Below are 17,531 nucleotides of genomic sequence, written 5' to 3'. Positions count from 1 at the left end.
ATTCGTTCCAACCGCCGCTTTTAAATCCCCGCTTAAAAAGTGGCAAAATAAAACTCTAGTGTGGATGTAAAGGAGATTTCGCCCTCAGATCCGGTACGTATCTGGCGCTCGAGTCGCGAGTTGTGTTTGTTTTGCACTAAACCGCACCGCACACTAATGGATGTGCTATTATCTCGTGGTGCCCTAGTTCTTTGTTTGTTCTTAAGCGTATGTGTTGCTCGTGAGAAAGGAGGCTCCTTTCCCGAAATATTTTACTATGTTATTTTCCAAAATAAAAATATGAATATCTGTCCTGGAGTACCAGGACATAGTCTGTATGTGTACTTAATGTCATCCAAATTGGTTTATAGGTTTACTTCTTACAAACATCTAAATATGTACATTAAAAATATAACTTACATTTATGTCTTTCGTGTCCCCAAAAACTATTAAAACCCTAAACTGTTTCGCTCATAACCTTCCTGAATCCCATCTAAATACTGTTTTCGTCACTACCTCCCCTGAATCTTCAAGGAAATCTTGTACTAATATTCCGTACTTACGTAACGTGTGCATGATCGATACGGAGCGAACTTCCAGTACAAAGTGCCACGTGTGCTGCTCATTCAGAGGACATTAACAAAGTCACACTACAGTGAAGGCTGTTAGTTTTTATAGGGCTTGGAAAGGATTTAGATGACTTTTTTATTGTGCCAGAGGTGGTACTTGTGGTAGGTCTTTCATAAGTGAGAGTCTATTTCTACCGTCAAGCAGTCTGTAGTCACTGTTGTGTTCCGGTTTTAAGAACATTGTAGCCAATGTAACTACTAGACATAATAAGACTTAATATCTCATGTCTCAGGATGGCGAGCGCAGTGGAATACCAAACAGTACTTTGTAATTCAAGGTGTTGGATGGTGTTTCTGCTGTTTATGGGCGGTCGTATCGCTTACCATCAGGCGAACGGCACGCTCATCTCTTCATTCAAAGCAATAATAAAGGTGTGTGATAGGATTGTTTTATCTAACTGCAGTTATAACTGTCTCAGTGGATTCGATCTCCGAGTCGGGCAGTGATGCCAGTATCAGTCTGGAATTTGTGCTCAATATGGCGATAAGAATGAAACACACAGGCGAAAAGTAGTTGCTTTGGTCACCTCTGCCTAGTCCGGGCGTAAAGGCATGATTTGTGTTTTTATTTAGAATTATGTTTCTTAACATAATCATTTTAAGTTTGATATGATATCTGCTTCAATATAGGTACCGTAATTTATAAGCATTTTACTTTCGTAGGCACAGTCCTACTATGACGATAGCGTAGGAGAATCATTATATAAAAAATTATAATCACCCAAAGCATACAATTGAAGATATCATTACACGATCTCGATCAAAGTGGAATTGATTAGTTCTTACACAAGACCTAAGGTCTAGAGAACCGGTACGTTCCTTTCTCGATGTATTCGCAATGCGTGGGACGGAACCTGTTCATATTAACGCACTTTGCAGTGTGACGTGTAGTTTACACCCTTATAGAAGAGTTTTTATACGAGAATTAACATCTAATTTGAATCTATATAATAATATAGAGCTGAAAAGTTTGAACGCGCTAATGTCGGGAACTACTGGTTCGAATTGATAAATTCTTTTAGTGTTGGATAGCCCATTTATTGAGGAAGGCTATATAACATCACGCTATGACAAATATGATCGCAGCATTAATGAAAAATGATGCATTATTAAAATAAACCTCTATTGGGCCGATGCACTAGATGTAAATTACAAATAATATGTTTTTTTTTGTTCATACTGGTTTAAACTAAAGTGATTAAGGGGTAATTTGTCATCGGGTAAATTTGTATCCATCAAATAAATTACAATCTGACTGAATGTAAACGTGTGACAAATTGACAACTTTATACATAAAGCTGTCAATTTTAATTCGTTTGTGTTATACGTAATCCTACGATTAAATTTTATCTGACGTATGAAAAAATTGCCGTAAATTTATTAAATACAATTCTGATAACACAAATAAATTTCAGGTTAACGTGAGCTAATTGATAGCTTTGATATTGTTTTTTTTTTCAAATATATATGACTGGTTGTAAATAACTTTTGTAAAAAAAAGTAATATTTGAAATCATATAGCCCTTCAGTAAGTAGCTAGAATGTACAACAAATTACTATGATAGAAGTTTGCTCAAAGGTTGCGGTCAGGTTGAGTCATAGAGTGCCGTGTACGGAGGGAATGTAGGACGCCCTCTCACGGACTCGACGGGTGATCTAATACCAATTGGCTTTTCTACTGGCAAATAAATACTTGTATGCATAATACATTTTGATAAAAACAAATCTCTTGATTTATAAGTGATAGTTTTAAGTCGAGGCTTTAAAGTATGAAAATTGTTGAATTAAAAGTTATACCATTGCTGTAATTGAATTTTCATGAAATTGTAAATAATACAAAACTTAGTAAACATTTTTTAAGGTATGTCCAAACGGGTTTGTTTTATAAAATACTAAAGCCTGTCTAAAGCAATGGTGGTGATCAAAATGTATTTATTATATTATAATAATTCCGTTAAATAACATTATTGCGAAATAACAGCAAACGTATTCACTTCCACGCAGCGGATTTTTGCAACAACTACAAAATACATTTTTCACGCAGCTTTAGTACGCAAGCGGATCGCGACCTGGTTTGCCAAGTAAGCCACCACGCGGTACCGCTACTCGACGCTAGATGGCGCTACGCGTTTGCACCGAACAATTTTCCTCATACTTAATCTAAATGTACACATTATTGTTTTTCAAGACGTTTTGTTATCGGGATTGATAGATATTACTTGTCATTAGTTGGCAGTTGGCACTAGAAGGTGTCTTGAAATTATTAGTAATGAAACTATTTTTAATTTTAGTCGTAGAAAGTATTATTTTGAAATGACGTTTATTTTTTAGACATCTTGTGTTATATTTCAATGCATGTATCAAGAAAGTTAGGTCTAGTTTAATCTGCATTTAATTTGATTCCTTTTAAAATTATCATCATATTCAATTGTTACATTAAAAAAAAAACTAAAAATATATTTTATCTCTTGTCAACATTGTTGTTTGGTACACAAATCTAAACAAAACCTGTCATGTACGATAGTAGTTGTGTTACATTGTTTCCACACGTTTGTTTTCGCGTGCCGTTACCACGTATTGAGGAAATGATAATTGTGGAATATTTACTTATATATAATCATATAAGTTGTTACTAATGCCACGTTGATAGTTATTTCTGATGTCCCTAGTTTGTTTGCTATCGATAATGTAAGTTTGTGATGTAACATGTTAATGTGTTTTATTGTTGACTACGATTCTGATTATGTATAAGATAGATAATCGTACCTTGTAGTTTCAAGGCCATGGGACGAGATTTTTTTTTCGACGAGACGAGCTTGCCGTTCGCCTGATGGTGAGCGATACGATAAACAGTAGAAACACCATCCAACACGTTAATTACAAAGTATTGTTTGGTATTCCACTGCGCTCGACAGAGACATGAGGTGTTAAATACATAATAGTTTTTTTATATGATTAACTCCGCGGACTCAGCGATCCAAAGTGGGTCTCGGCCTCTGAAACGAGAGTATTCCAGCTGTTGGTGTCCTGTGCCAGCTCTTTCCAGTTTATTGGCTTGAGGTTGGCGCAGGTCACCTTCTACGATATCTAATATAGATCTAGATAATTATTAAATAAGTTACCTCTACCACGGAACTTGTCTGCTTACTGGCAAACATGGAGTGTCGCTATAATGATCAGAGATGGCGCTGTATGTTGAAATGTACGCGCGATATTTTCTTTCCTTGCAAAAAAATATGATTACTTCCTGCGAACAAGAAAGCCTTTTTTTTGCTCAACTAAAGATAATTGTTGTTTATGTCCGAGAGATTTCCGGGATGGTGAGGAAATATTTTTTTTTAATGTCGCGACAATAAAAGTACTAAGTTCTATGTCCGCTCTACTGAATTATTATACGCAACATGTAAAGTATTGCTGCTAAGAATATAGATATCTTTTATAATTCCCAGTCTTTACGATCTCGACACACAGACGTGTGGTTTTTGACGATTATTCAATTAGGTAATTGTCTGATTTCATGACTCATTACAGCAACTGCGTAATTGTTGGGTGGCATGACGGGCGAAATGCCATAGGCCCTCGGCTTCAATGAGGCCGCAAAATGTAAAATTTAGAAAGTTTTTGTGTATATAAAATATTCGGCACTTAGGCCAAGGGCGTGGCCAGATATTCGGTACTAGGCAAAAGTCATTAATAGCATCTCTAGTTTTCATATTAGAAGCCCTGTACAATTACTTTGCCATTGCCCTTTACAGTGTAGTTACGCCGCTGTATCATTCATTGCCTACGTTAGAAATAGACTAATGCCGACGAATTAATTAAAAACAGACTACACTGATACCCATTTAGTATCTATTGTTGGACACGTACCCGTACAACACTCGATAAGTGGACAACACAAGGAGCGTCGCGTCGTCGGCCATCTTATCCGTTTTGGCGCCAATTGGATGATTGCGCGGGAGTGCCGGCGCGCTGTGTCGTGTCAAGGTGATGCGCGTTCGGTGAGCCTCTATTGTTTTGTCCTGTGTTACGTCACTACGGCTTTTTTGATAAATGTTTTGTATCTGATAAGGATTCGCGTGTTTTACATACGTAGTATATGTTGTTTAATGTTAGACTTACTGGATACATTCATCTTATCTAAGTTCTGGTTAAAATTTAGTTGGTACTCTGACAATCGAGAATTTTATAGTATGAAATTCGCTTTGTCTAATCAAGAGCTGCTTGGTCTAAAGTTAGATACCTAAACTCCACTTCTACCCATCTCTAAGTGTCCGAAGGCAGGTTTAAAACACTAATTTTACCTTTAGTAACGTTTAAATTAGCTACCTGACGCTACTCGACCCCACTTGGGTCTTTTGACTTCGCTGGCACAAAATAATTTCGTATACTTGTTTTTAGTTACACTAAACGTTACTTTAAATCATTTAAAACCCGTGAGCTATTTGTTGACTCAATAGATTTTGTACGGGCATAACAAAGTGACTCCACTGGATTTAGGAATGGCGTTAAGATAGAGTATCGTGCACGAGAGGTGATCACTCACCAGTCGTCACAATTATGGCGGCTTGTCGATATTGAAAATCGCTCAGTAGGACATTGAAGGAATAATCATAATCATTAGCAATCGCCTTATTTTAACACACCTCACTACTTGCGTCTTCGCTGAGAGTTCATGTTCGAACGGCTGCCGGCAACAAGTTTTAAAATTAGTGATGCGACAAATATGTCATAATGACGATAAACTATAAATAGAGATGCGATATCGATAAATTATATTAACAATATACACTATAATCCCGAAATGCTAGCACTTACGTGGCTAGCCAAGTGAATACAAATATTCTACCACAAGCTAGCAAGGTTCATATCCCTGACCTGTAGTTTTACTTGGACTAATCGTGTTGCTATCGATCCTCCCCCGGGAGCATGGTCTGCCGACCAAATCGGACGATTTAATTAGATAACACCACGATACTTGGTTTTTGCTTATATATGTTTATTGTTCTGTAGTCTGTACTGATTGGATGTTTGATCAAACGATTGTATTTGGATCGTTATTAGTTGTGATGTTGGGGCCAATGTTGGTTCAGTTAGAGATTAGTTTGGGATTTTTTTGTTTGAGCATTATTGTAGTTTGTTGTGGATTACTACACAAACAACTATACAAAGATTACATTCTTCATCCAAGAAGGTATTTGTCCAAAGTAATACACGATTATCTCTAAGCAAACAATTAAACTATTTGATTCAACGGCAGTGCACCCTATTTTTATTGATGTTGATTTAAATATGATCATGCACCATAAGGTTGTTATATTATGTGTTCCTCTTCGATGTATAAAGTTCTTACTTTCCTTGCGGCTTCGCCCGCGTGAAGGAGTTTTCCGGGATATTTTTTTTCCGACTTGATGTGTATCGTTATATTATGACCAAATTCCACAGAATCATTATAAATTGTAGCCTATGTGTTATTCTGATGTATAACCAATATTACCGTAAAGTTTCATCCAAATCCGTTCAGTAGATTTTTCGTGAAAGAGGAACAAACATACATACATCCATCCTTCGCATTTTTAATATTAGTAGGATTGTATAAAGTATTGGTTCAATAGCTCCAGAGACTACTGTGTTCAGATATTCACTTCAACCTAATATAAGACTACCCACATTAGAATTTCATTTTGTAATAAGTACGTTTAAAGGTCAAAGGTCATCAGTACCGGTTCATTTATTGCTTTGATTCTGTTCATTGATTATTTCAATGCTCATTATCGATGTGTGACAGATTTTGTGAAACATGTTAGGAGTGATTAGTTTCTGTTTATTGGTTATAACATAGCTATACATTTATTTATATATAATTTTATTATTAGTGTTTTTGTAGAATAATCATTAGAAGAATAAAAAAAAATGCGAGTTTCGTGAAAATTCGGCATCAAGTTGGAAAATTTATCGGTTTTCTTTAAAGTCTACTTCTAAGAACAGGTTGATGGCTGCCATCCATTAGATAGCAGATAATACCATAAATGATAAAGATGATGCATATTACAACGTACCAGTGGCGAATCGTTCATTCAACCAGATTCCTGCCGGCTTCTCTTTTATATTTATTTGTCTTAGTTTGTGTTTGGTTGAATGAGCAGCAATGTGTTAACTAAGGCAATTTTTATTTTGCCAATTACCATTGCAACGTACGATTTATCAATATTCATATTAATTATAAACCGATAATTTATTGAATAAGGCATTCACTTGTTTGTGGGATTAGAATCCCACAAACAAGTGAAATGTAAGGAAATTTCCAGCCTTTTGATGTGGTAAATACGTTTTATCTATTAGTAAATAAGTAGCGCCGGCGCACTGCTCGACTCGTCAAATAGATACGCGCGTAGATACCGCGTGATCGTGCACGGATCCGATGGTATTACGTTGGATTTGATAGATAAATGTGTTTTGTCATTCGGTTATGCAGTTTGATGCACCGAGCAGACGGATCGCGTGATGTTACGCGTCGTAATTGCTTGAAAAATATAAAACTGAGTTACGAAGTACACTAACAAAAATGTAAGCCTCCAATGAGTACTTTGTACATGTATACAAGCAATACATATAGTGACGTAAGCTAAAGCATGTAATCTGTGGTTGCCTACTTGAGGAGCACAGAATTTAGCTAATGTTGTATGCGTCTTTTTTTGCTTGTATTGTTACTGAGTGGCATCTTCTGATAATCCAAAATAAATAAATACGTTGAAAATCATGGCAGTACAAATATGTAAAAGACGTACATTGGACTGGTGTAAAGTATACTAAAAGGGAGAGGGGCCGGACCTGCCTGAGCCTGACGGACAGTGAAACATCTAAGTTCCTAGCCTCAATAGTACTTATTATAAATCGTTGTTTTTTCTTTGCTTCCGTTCATTTACGGCACACAATCGTCTGACGTTTAATTCTACAATTAGTTTTCTGACTTGCAGACAAACGAATCAATTATGAGTATAATATGATCCTCACTGTTATTGGCATTTTAAATTATCGTAAACGTTAACACTGCCTCGACTGTATGCGCGGCAGCTCTCTGAGGTCCTAGGTTCTGATCCCGGGTCGGACAAAGTGATAATATGTAAACGTTAATATTTTTGTAATCCTCACTCTTCCTCATCGCCTTCGTCTGGTAAAAAGAAGTATTTGTAAATCAGAATAGGTTGTTACAATATAGTGTCGTTTGTATGTGTATGCAAAGTATACAATAAAATTGAATAATTTCAAGTCTGTAGACTGCAATTATTAGTATACTGTTGGGAAATGAAACGATTTAGATTTAAAATAAAAGAACTATCACTGACTACAGAAATACTTTCACTAATATTTCACCAACCAACCGACTTGTCAACGCCCAGCTTCCTCGGTCTGTCAAACGTTCAGTGTTTTTATAGCAAAAATTGTCACAAACACCCTCACAAAAATACTTTTATCCTATCAATACTGTTTTAATTAATATGTTATTTTGTTAAAATTATAAACAATAGGAATTTAAATGACTCGTTTACCCATAAATATCATTACTATTAATAATTATGAGTGTATAATTCGAATATTTCCAACTGGGCGAATGTTTCGACAAAATCTGGTCGACCTTCGTGCAGTGGTCTCGTTTTATCTGCGGATCGTGGAATTTTCCCCGTTTTATTTGCCCAATCAAAACTTGGATTAGCTCGGTACATTGTACTTTATGAAACTGTGATTGTATTTTGTGAGTCTTTTTGCCGATTGTCTTTTTGTCTGTATACGTTATTGTATTATAGTGGACATGGTTGAGTTGGCTGTATGTATTAACTTAGGATAGTGACATTTGATGTGAAACTAAAGCAACAATTTTTTTTGGAGAATTGTAGATATCATGTAGGTTTTCTGTTATGAAATAATACTACATAGTTTTTGTTAATACTCAATTATACAATTCAAAAGTGTTAGGTTTAGTATTCTTTAATGAAATTGAGATTAACTATTTCAGGAAGACTTCTTTTATTTATGAATTTCGGTACAGTAAATTTTATAACAGTGAGCACAGATAAAAACCTTTATATAAGGCAGTGCGAATGCAGCCAAAGGAAATAAATCCGTACAGCCATATCAATCAGAATTTTAAGATAAAAAAATAAAACTGTACAAAAAAAGCAGGTAATTTAGACTCCGAAAACGTTAAGCTAGAATCAAATTTACATTTACAAACACTCGAAGTAATGGTGGAAGATTACCTGCGTTACCCATGACCGGGACGCAACTCTAATTCTGTGTTACGTAACACTGACGTCTCATCTGGTGATAGGTTAGTCGTCCCCTGTGTCGCATCAAGGTCGGTTTAGGGTCTTGGTGATAAAAATAAATCTGAAGATGGGTCTTGAAATGATGGTTTTGACTCGTTGGAAATATGACGAGATTCATCTTTGTTACACGATGCGATGGACGCTGGACGAGGAGAGCGGAGGACCGAGCAGCGTGGCGCGCTTTAGGGGAAGTCTATGTTCAACAGTGGACAGCTGTAGGCTGATGATGATGATGATGATGATGATGATGACACGATGCGATTAATTGTCGTTGATGAGTTTAGGTATGGTAATAGTCGAAGTGTTAACTCTAAGTATAATTTCTAAATACCGTCTGGTATTGCAGATGTTCATGAGCGACGGTGCCATAAAGTGAACCGTATGCTCGTTTGCCTCCACTAACACCAAAAAAAAATAGGAAAAAAATTCAAATAAAGTTTTATTTTTGTGGAAAATTGCAGTTTGGCACCATAAATGTAGAAATGAAATCATCTTTACTCAAATTGCTAAGATTTATGATATACTAAAGCTGTTTATCAAAAATAACAAATAAAACAAAGTCTATATCGTGTTTTGTTTTATTCAACGGAATCAACGAATTCAAAACAACTGTTTTGACAAAATAACTCAAAATGATCACAATTTGATTCGTGTTCATGCATTACTCAATACGCGTTGTGTGGAACTCACCCTTTTCAATCACTTTGTCGAGCAAATGTTATCGGACCTTTTCTCAACCCCTTTCATACACTCGTACACTTTAGTTCGCGTAATGAAAATGTTTAGGGCAACGGAGTCGTCTTGGCAGTTTTAGAATGAGTGGTTTTAGAAATTGAGTAATTGTATTGGGTGGAGTATGTTATGAAGTAAACGATTATTATTTTATAACAGTGACTTGGTTGTTAGTTGTGACTGTGCTATTGTTTCGGGTTAAAATTCCCAGAAAGGAATTTTATTTTAAGCTTATTGGAAGTCCGGGGTTTAGAATTGTGTCCGGTAAATTGCAATATAAGCGGTCTTTTATATGCGACGTAAAAAATCCTGGCTTAATATAGTTCCTTATATCCCTTCCCATGGAAAGGAAAATAAGTGTGATCTTAAATGTTTTATAGTAGCGTTCGGAAATAAAATCACAAAGGGGGGGGGGGGGGGGATGATGAGATATCACGTGTATTTATTTTTCATCGATCGCACGATTTAATCTAAAAATTTCAATATACTTTGTACCAATAAAAAACGTGATTTTGGTTGGTTGACGGGGGGGGGGGGGTACTCTAAAACCTCACCACATATCACCAGGGGGCTAAAAAGTTATTAAAAACATCACGTGGTTAACGGACGATCCCTCACATCGTTATGTGTACGTTCAGCTCTGAAGGCCGACTGCCGGACAGAGTCTATTATCCTGGCCCCGAGTCCACGCGGCCGTCGCATGCATGGGTGCTGACAATCAGGATGTATCTGACGCATGTCGCGATGTGCGATGCGTTTTCGACTGTGTTCTGTTTGGGTTAGGAGTCGGTTTCGAATGGTGGGTGTCTGGCTAATGTGTTATGATCCTTGTGGATTGTAGGAGGAGTTAGAATGTGGTGTGCGGAAACTTTGTATTTATGTGCTAAAACCGTTATAACTGAAACAATAACTGTTGTTTTTTTAAAAAAGCAACATTAATTTCTTGGTATGTTTAGGATGCTGCTTTCCGAATTAGTATTACAGGAAATTGTTAAGGAATCTAAATCCATACTTATGTTTTAAATCTGATTTTGAAGATATTCGAATTGCTCAAAGCTCTTATTGAATTCGCGTTATGGACGAAAGGGTGACCCCACTCAATTACGAAGGACGCCTTGATAAAACAGTGAGACAATTTAAGCCGGAAAATATATTAGATACAAGCATGTTCACTGTATGTATATCCAAAGCCTTCTACCGGCACAATAAATATGCTTCTTATGTTAAAAACTCTAGACTCTAAGATCAGTAATGAACATACATGTTACTTAATTTTCCAAGCGATAAAACTGGCATGGTTTTAAACTCGAAGCCTGTAAAACCTTATAGTTTACACAGTTCGGTTGGGTGACACGGTGCGCACCATCGCCGTTCGTTACCGGGTTGGTCAATAGTTCACACTCTCGGGACTGCCATGCCGCTCCGTTGTGTGTAAAACTGTTATTAAATAGAGCTTAGGTATTATAGACCTTATGGATTGAGGATTTGTTTGCCTTAGATGATGAAACCCTACTTTGAAGATTTGTGATGTATCGGTGATTTCTCTGGTATTGTTGATGTTGGTGGGTAGGTATTCCTTACCGTTAAGTATTCATGCTCGTTTACACCCTTTAGTAAAGAAATATCTGTGTTTGTTCTGTAATAATTGTGAAATACAACTTATTATAATTAAAATTATAAAATAAGGACAAAAAATATAAAACTCGGTTTCTTGATACATTTTCTCATGTCAATGGGCTTTTCCAGTACCCGTAGCTTTAAATAAAATTTTATATAAATTACTATTCTAAATAAGTATTTAATTTTTTACATTGATGTCAAATTTTGTGCTCAAGTTGCACGTGTAAAAACACAGGCCTTAAGTCTGTTTAAATAAACATAAAAGTAAGTTCTATGTGCGCTAACGGATAATCAGTCTTACTTATAAAAAAATCGCAAAGCTATGTTTAGTTAAAACACAATTTACTCGATCAGCTGTAAGTAAAAACCCGCTATCTTGCCTCTTAATGAGGTTTAAACTAGGCACCCTCGATGTTTTTGACAGCTATTTAAGCAATTCTTATTCACCTATGTATATAGGAAATAAATATTTCTATTAACGGGTTCAAACGCCTTACATAAATGAAGGGTAGAAAGGGACGATCAGCAATGTGAGGGAATGCAAATCGAATTATTCCCTCACCAGTCATAAATCATCGCACGTTCTATAGGTATCAGCAAATATATTTACCTATCTATCAACTAGAGATATATAGAGTCCGATCTCCGGTTGGCAAATGTGTTTGTGATCCGCAAACTCGACCAGGTCATACAATAGTTTTATCGTAAACTAGCGACCCGCCCCGACTTCGCACGGGTGCAATGCTGACTATTTAATGGATGTTATTATTATACATATAAATCTTCCTCTTGAATCACTCTATCTATTAAAAAACGCATCATAATCCGTTGCGTAGTTTTAAAGATTTAAGCACACATAGGGACAGAGAAAACGACTTTGTTTTATACTATGTAATGATATATTAAAAAATAACGGATTCTTCTGAGTATATTTTTCTTTTTCTTTATTGCTTTGAATGACGAGACGAGCTTGCCGTTCACCTGGTGTAAAGCGATAGGACCGATAAACAGTAGAAACACAATACAATACCTCGAATTACAAAGTATTGTTTGGTATTCCACTGCGCTCGCCATCCTGAGACATGAGATGTTAAGTCTTATATCCAGTAGTTACACTGTTGTATTAGATATTTTATTGCATTATTATTTATTTATTAAAATCTACTTTCTGCACGAAGTTGTAAATGCAGTGTATTTTTAGTGCGACATTGGTGTTAGGTGATCAATATTGATGGTGTAGCTTCGATGATCGCCATTCGCCACCTACGACGCGCCGCCACAATGATATACGTGACTTGTTTAAGCACAAGTTTATTATTAGCAATAGAGAAATGTACCATATTCAAATACTCAGTTTAATTTTTTAGGTAATTCATGTGACTCTCTTGGCAAGGTTTCTGTTTAGGTAAAATTTTTGCTTCGAGTTTGAAGTGACCTTGTCAAAGTTTCCATAAAACTGACATTTATTGAGTTGCACTACGGTTTTGTTAAGCAATGTGCTATTGAATTTAGTCAGGAAATTTGCTTTGATAAATGGATTTCTAGTTAATTATCTCTGTCAACATACATATTTGTTTAGGTTATTTTTTTTAAATATTAATCCATATCGTTCAATAGGAATGCACTTTGATTTATTACGATTTATGGTCAGATTTTACTTATTTTAATTGGTTGTTTTCTGAATTAATCTATAGATACCAAGCAGTCCCTTCCCTTTACTGATTGAAACTGTAATAATCTATGGTAGCTTCTTGTAGAATTATTTAGAACTGGTTAAATGCTAAGCTCATTCCCTATCGTAAGTAAACACACCGAATAGCTAATTATCGTTATTCGACAGTCCGTCTTCCGCATACGGCGGCGCAACACGAACGTACGGTAAACGCTTAGCGCCAAGGTTGGCAGTACTTCCTGAAGTACCACCGGAACATTTTAATCCATAGGTGGCTGTATGATCCATCGAAAAAAATTACAGATTCTTCTTTCTCTTTACCGCACGTTATTTTTTTTATTGCTTTGATTGACGAGACGAGCTTGCCGTTCGCCTGATGGTAGATATGTCCGTCCATAAAGAGTAATAACACCATCCAACACCTTGAATTTCAAAGTATTGTTTGTTATTGCACTGCGCTCACCATCCTGAGACGTGAGATGTTAGGTCTCAGTATGTCCAGTAGTTACACTGGCTACAATGTCCTTTAAACCGGAACACAACAGTGACTAAACACTGCGGTTTGGCGGCAGAAATAGATATTAAGGTGGTACCTACCCAGGCAGACTCTCACGTATGAGAGACCTACCATCAGTGTTTTCCCCTACTAAATATAATACCGTGAGATTTTCTAATCGGGTCGGCCGGAATAGAAGTTTTATCCCGGTAACGTTTCCCGGCATACCGGTAAAGATGTCAACCCTAACTCCGCCGCTTTGTGGATTTACGAGCCGATCGGGCGGAACGTAAACGATAAGCTATTTACTGAAGTGGTAATCACTGATCGTTGTACGGTTATTGATGATGGATGGAATGATTTTTTTTAAATAATTGTTTGTTAAGTAGGCGACGAGGGTGTTAAAATATAAAGTTATGAGCACTAGCCATAGTGTTGGAATGAAAGGAGAGAGAGAGAGAGGAAAAGGAATTGGTTTAATTTATATAATATTTTAGTTCTATTAAAAAAGTAATTTGGATATTGTGGCTTGTGCTGTTTCTTTTTAAGTGCAGTTTGGTTGATGAGTTCCAATGAATTTCGGAAGTATTTTTGCAGAAGTTTCGTCATCAAGCAACACTTTAGTTCATTATCACCGTTTTGTCATCTTCGCTTATTACACAAATTTTACTTCCCCGACTTGTTTATCAAACCTAGAATCCTACAGTTACGACCCCAAGTACAAGCAATCACCGAACCAACAAGACAACATCGTACCCTTTATGTTGTACTCGTTTTGCGCGCGTGAACTATTGAACACATCCTAATTCGACACAATTAATTTGATCGTGTCGCGGAAACGGCTCGGTCGCGAGTTCGTTACACTGTTTGCGATTCGGTCGATGGTGAGTGAAATGTGTACATACATAAAACATCATGTCTATTTCTTAATGAGACATAGATAGAGGTGTAAATATCCATATTCCCTTTAATATTTACTCTTTTAATGTCCTTTTGTGGAGAAAAATTATAATAAATACATTTTTGAAGCTCATTGGAGTTGATAATATACACTTTCAAATTGTAAACAATGCGGCTAAATTAATAATATATTTAAAATCATCCGATAATAGAGATGTCACAAAACACGAAAGAATTATAAGTGAATGAATTTAGAATGAATAGGGATGACAATATTCACTCTTAAATTGTAAACAATTTGTATGAACTAATAAAATATGATCTATAAAGATCTACTAATAGTAATGTTACCGAACACGAAAATAACACATTTATTTCTAAACCACTGCCGTTCCGTAAATAAACCGGTGCATTAAAACCGTGCGCAGTATATTTATACACTGCAGTCGTTATCTGTCAGTCGATGTGGTATCTGTAAGGCCGCGATGATGGTCGATGTACGATATGCATTGTAATCTCTTGTTTACCTGCACCGGTGAGGGATCGGATGGTAGGGTACATGATGGTGTGTGATAATATTATACTGAGTTGTGATTTATTGGTAATACTTGTTTTTAATGTGTTATTACGTTTTTAACGATGTTGAAGTGTTTAGGTATAATTTGTGATAGCGGTAATATTTGTGGAAGGGATTGTGACGTGTTAGGCTTAGGACTGTTTTTCAGTATTGAAGGCACATTTTGAAAATATGGGCACCGTAATTCCTAAATGCATAAGTGTTAAACAGTCAAATAAACGGTAAACTTGTTTGTTCAACATTTACGCTAAAGCATTCACCAAAACGATTCTAAAGTTATTTACAAATCGAATGTTCATATTTCATTTGGTTCTTAGTAAAATTGCAGTACAAAAATATCTCCACTTGCAACGATCCTACGCGGAACACACGGTACGTCGGAATCAAAACATTCGGGCGTGGTCCGCGTTGTTTGTCCGCTGCGGCCGTGTGTAGGGCGTCAGTTCTCGTCTCAGTCGCGCGGCGCCTCACTACAGCGGTGCACGTGCGCCAACGAAACCCCCACGCGATTCAAATTTCGAACGTAGTGCTGTGCCTGTGTGATTGTGATTGCGTGCAGTGATTCTCCCGACGGTCTTGGGATTTTGAGACCGCGGACGGAGGGTTGTCCGACGGCCGGTCGCGAAGACCGCGCTCTGTGTTCTTTTTTGTAGTGCCAGTGGTCGGTTGGACCGGTTTTGCGAAGTGTTTACGTTTTGTAAGTAAGTTTTGTTTGTCGATTTGACGGGGTTGCATTGTTTAAATGTAATATTGTTGGAGCGATTTAAGGGTAGATTAAAGTTTTTATCATTGCGTTTGAAATATTAGGTAAGAAACGTTGATGAATACATTTACAGAATATTCTTTGGAGTTAAAAATTAAACGGTCTACAAAAGGAATTTATGTTTATTCATCGAATGTATCTAAATGAAACAACTGAATAAAAAATAAGAAAATACCCAACTGCATGCCATAATTGTATTTCATTATAGCCGTGTAATTTTCAAAAGGTCAATGTTTTTAAATGACGTAAAGTAAATTATAATTTTAATTTAAGCACTACACTGTCATTTTAATTGGTCTATTAGTCACCAATTTTACAGCCTAGATTGTTACTAATTACAACTCGAGGACTAGGACGTCTAAGGCATATACCTTAAAATCTTACTCACAAAGAAATATTAATCTGATTTCTATCAAAACAACAAAAAAATATTATTGAATGAACTTCCTCCAAATAATTTCGTTTGGAGATTCCCAAATGTTTTCATCGCAATGTAAGGTCGAAACGGAATTGTTTCAAAACAAGATTTAAAATTAATCTAACCCGTTAGCCGTCTATCTTTATCTTTTGTTTCGTATAAAACGGGAATTTTATTAATGAAACTTGCAAAAGTTTAGAAACAAACTGTACCGTCGCAATAGCGTGAGTTATTGAACTGGTACATTTTTCATTTCGTTTGTCCCTGTTGGTGGAAATTGTGTAAGTCGTTGCGGATTTATTTCAATGATAAATTATTTTCTAGTTTTATTTCTAAGCTTACGACAATTTATGGAGAGAACAAAAGAATCCGTTAATATGGTTGGTTTTAAATGAATTATGGCGTCCTTATGTACTGTTAGAAACAAAGTATAAAACTTAATCGTATTTATTTATAGTTGTAGTCAATGAAATGTAATTTTACGATGAAACAAACTAGTTAAACAGTAGTAAAACGTACCGTTTCAAACTACGTTTATTAATAAACTTTAAATATCTAAATCACCAGAGTTTCTCAACGCGTCGTAAAATATAATTATTTTAATTACTTTCATAAAAATAATATTTAGGAATAACGTTAGTTTAATACGAGACGAGCTGTTTGCTGGCCTGATGGTAGACGCCATGACAGCCGAATTCTTCACATATTTCTACGTGATGTTGAGTTCATTGAGGCGATGGTTGCGTATTATAACGCTCAGCAATTAAGTGGAATCATTGATCATAATCAACAGCTAGTGTGCTTCAATGTTCTTTGTAAGTCATATGTATTTTTTAATCAAAACTAAGTATTGTTATCGGCTTCAACTGCGTGAAATCTTTTCCAGCACAAAAATCCCACTGAGTATTTTAATTTTAATCCAGGACGTGGTTTACAGGTATGCTAAATTACATCCAAATCCGTTCAGTGGTCTCTGTTTACTGCCATTCCCAAAATTTTCTCAAATTTCAACATTAACTATAATATTAGAAAGACAAATATACACATACTCGCGACCTTAATCACCGAAGTAGTAAAGCAGTAAGGTGCAAATGGTGTACCCACTTTCCGCCGTGCGTATTCCGTTTCTTAATGTGATAAGGTGATAGCCTGTCGCCATATCACTACTCGACCCGGAGATCGAACCCGTGATTTCAGTACTGCTAGTCGTACCCTAATACAACTACGCCACAGAGGCAGTCAGATAGGCCGAGTCAGAAAGGTATTTCATGTATTGTAACTGCCGTATCCCATGGTCGTTGACTATGACCTCACGCGTGTAGGTTGCATGCGAAATGTGTGAAGCATTGACTGATATTGCATTTGCGAAATCGTGACGTATGCGTTTGGCATTTGATGCGCGTTTCCCTCGTCACTAT

The 17,531-nt window shown here is 36.3% G+C and overlaps 1 protein-coding gene across 8 annotated transcripts in view; it reads left to right on the top strand.

The window, feature by feature from the left end:
* Nucleotides 1–17,531, top strand: part of LOC115450511 (MAP/microtubule affinity-regulating kinase 3) — a 246,736-nt gene that overhangs the window by 43,458 nt on the left and 185,747 nt on the right. For 2 of the 8 annotated variants that reach the window (XM_037437603.1, XM_037437598.1), the window contains exon 1: nucleotides 15,362–15,629. The exons of 3 other annotated variants lie outside the window; for them this stretch is intronic. The gene's annotated coding sequence lies outside the window, so the exon portion shown is untranslated. Of the gene's footprint in view, nucleotides 1–15,361; nucleotides 15,634–15,724; nucleotides 15,740–17,531 lie in introns of those variants that run through there. 3 more of the 8 variants (XM_037437610.1, XM_037437601.1, XM_037437606.1) reach the window with 2 other exon arrangements.

Source organism: Manduca sexta, chromosome 2 (assembly GCF_014839805.1).
Source record: "Manduca sexta isolate Smith_Timp_Sample1 chromosome 2, JHU_Msex_v1.0, whole genome shotgun sequence".
Lineage (NCBI taxonomy): Eukaryota > Metazoa > Arthropoda > Insecta > Lepidoptera > Sphingidae > Manduca > Manduca sexta.
Note: the sequence above shows the minus strand (reverse complement) of the source record. Positions and strands in the feature narration are given on the sequence as shown.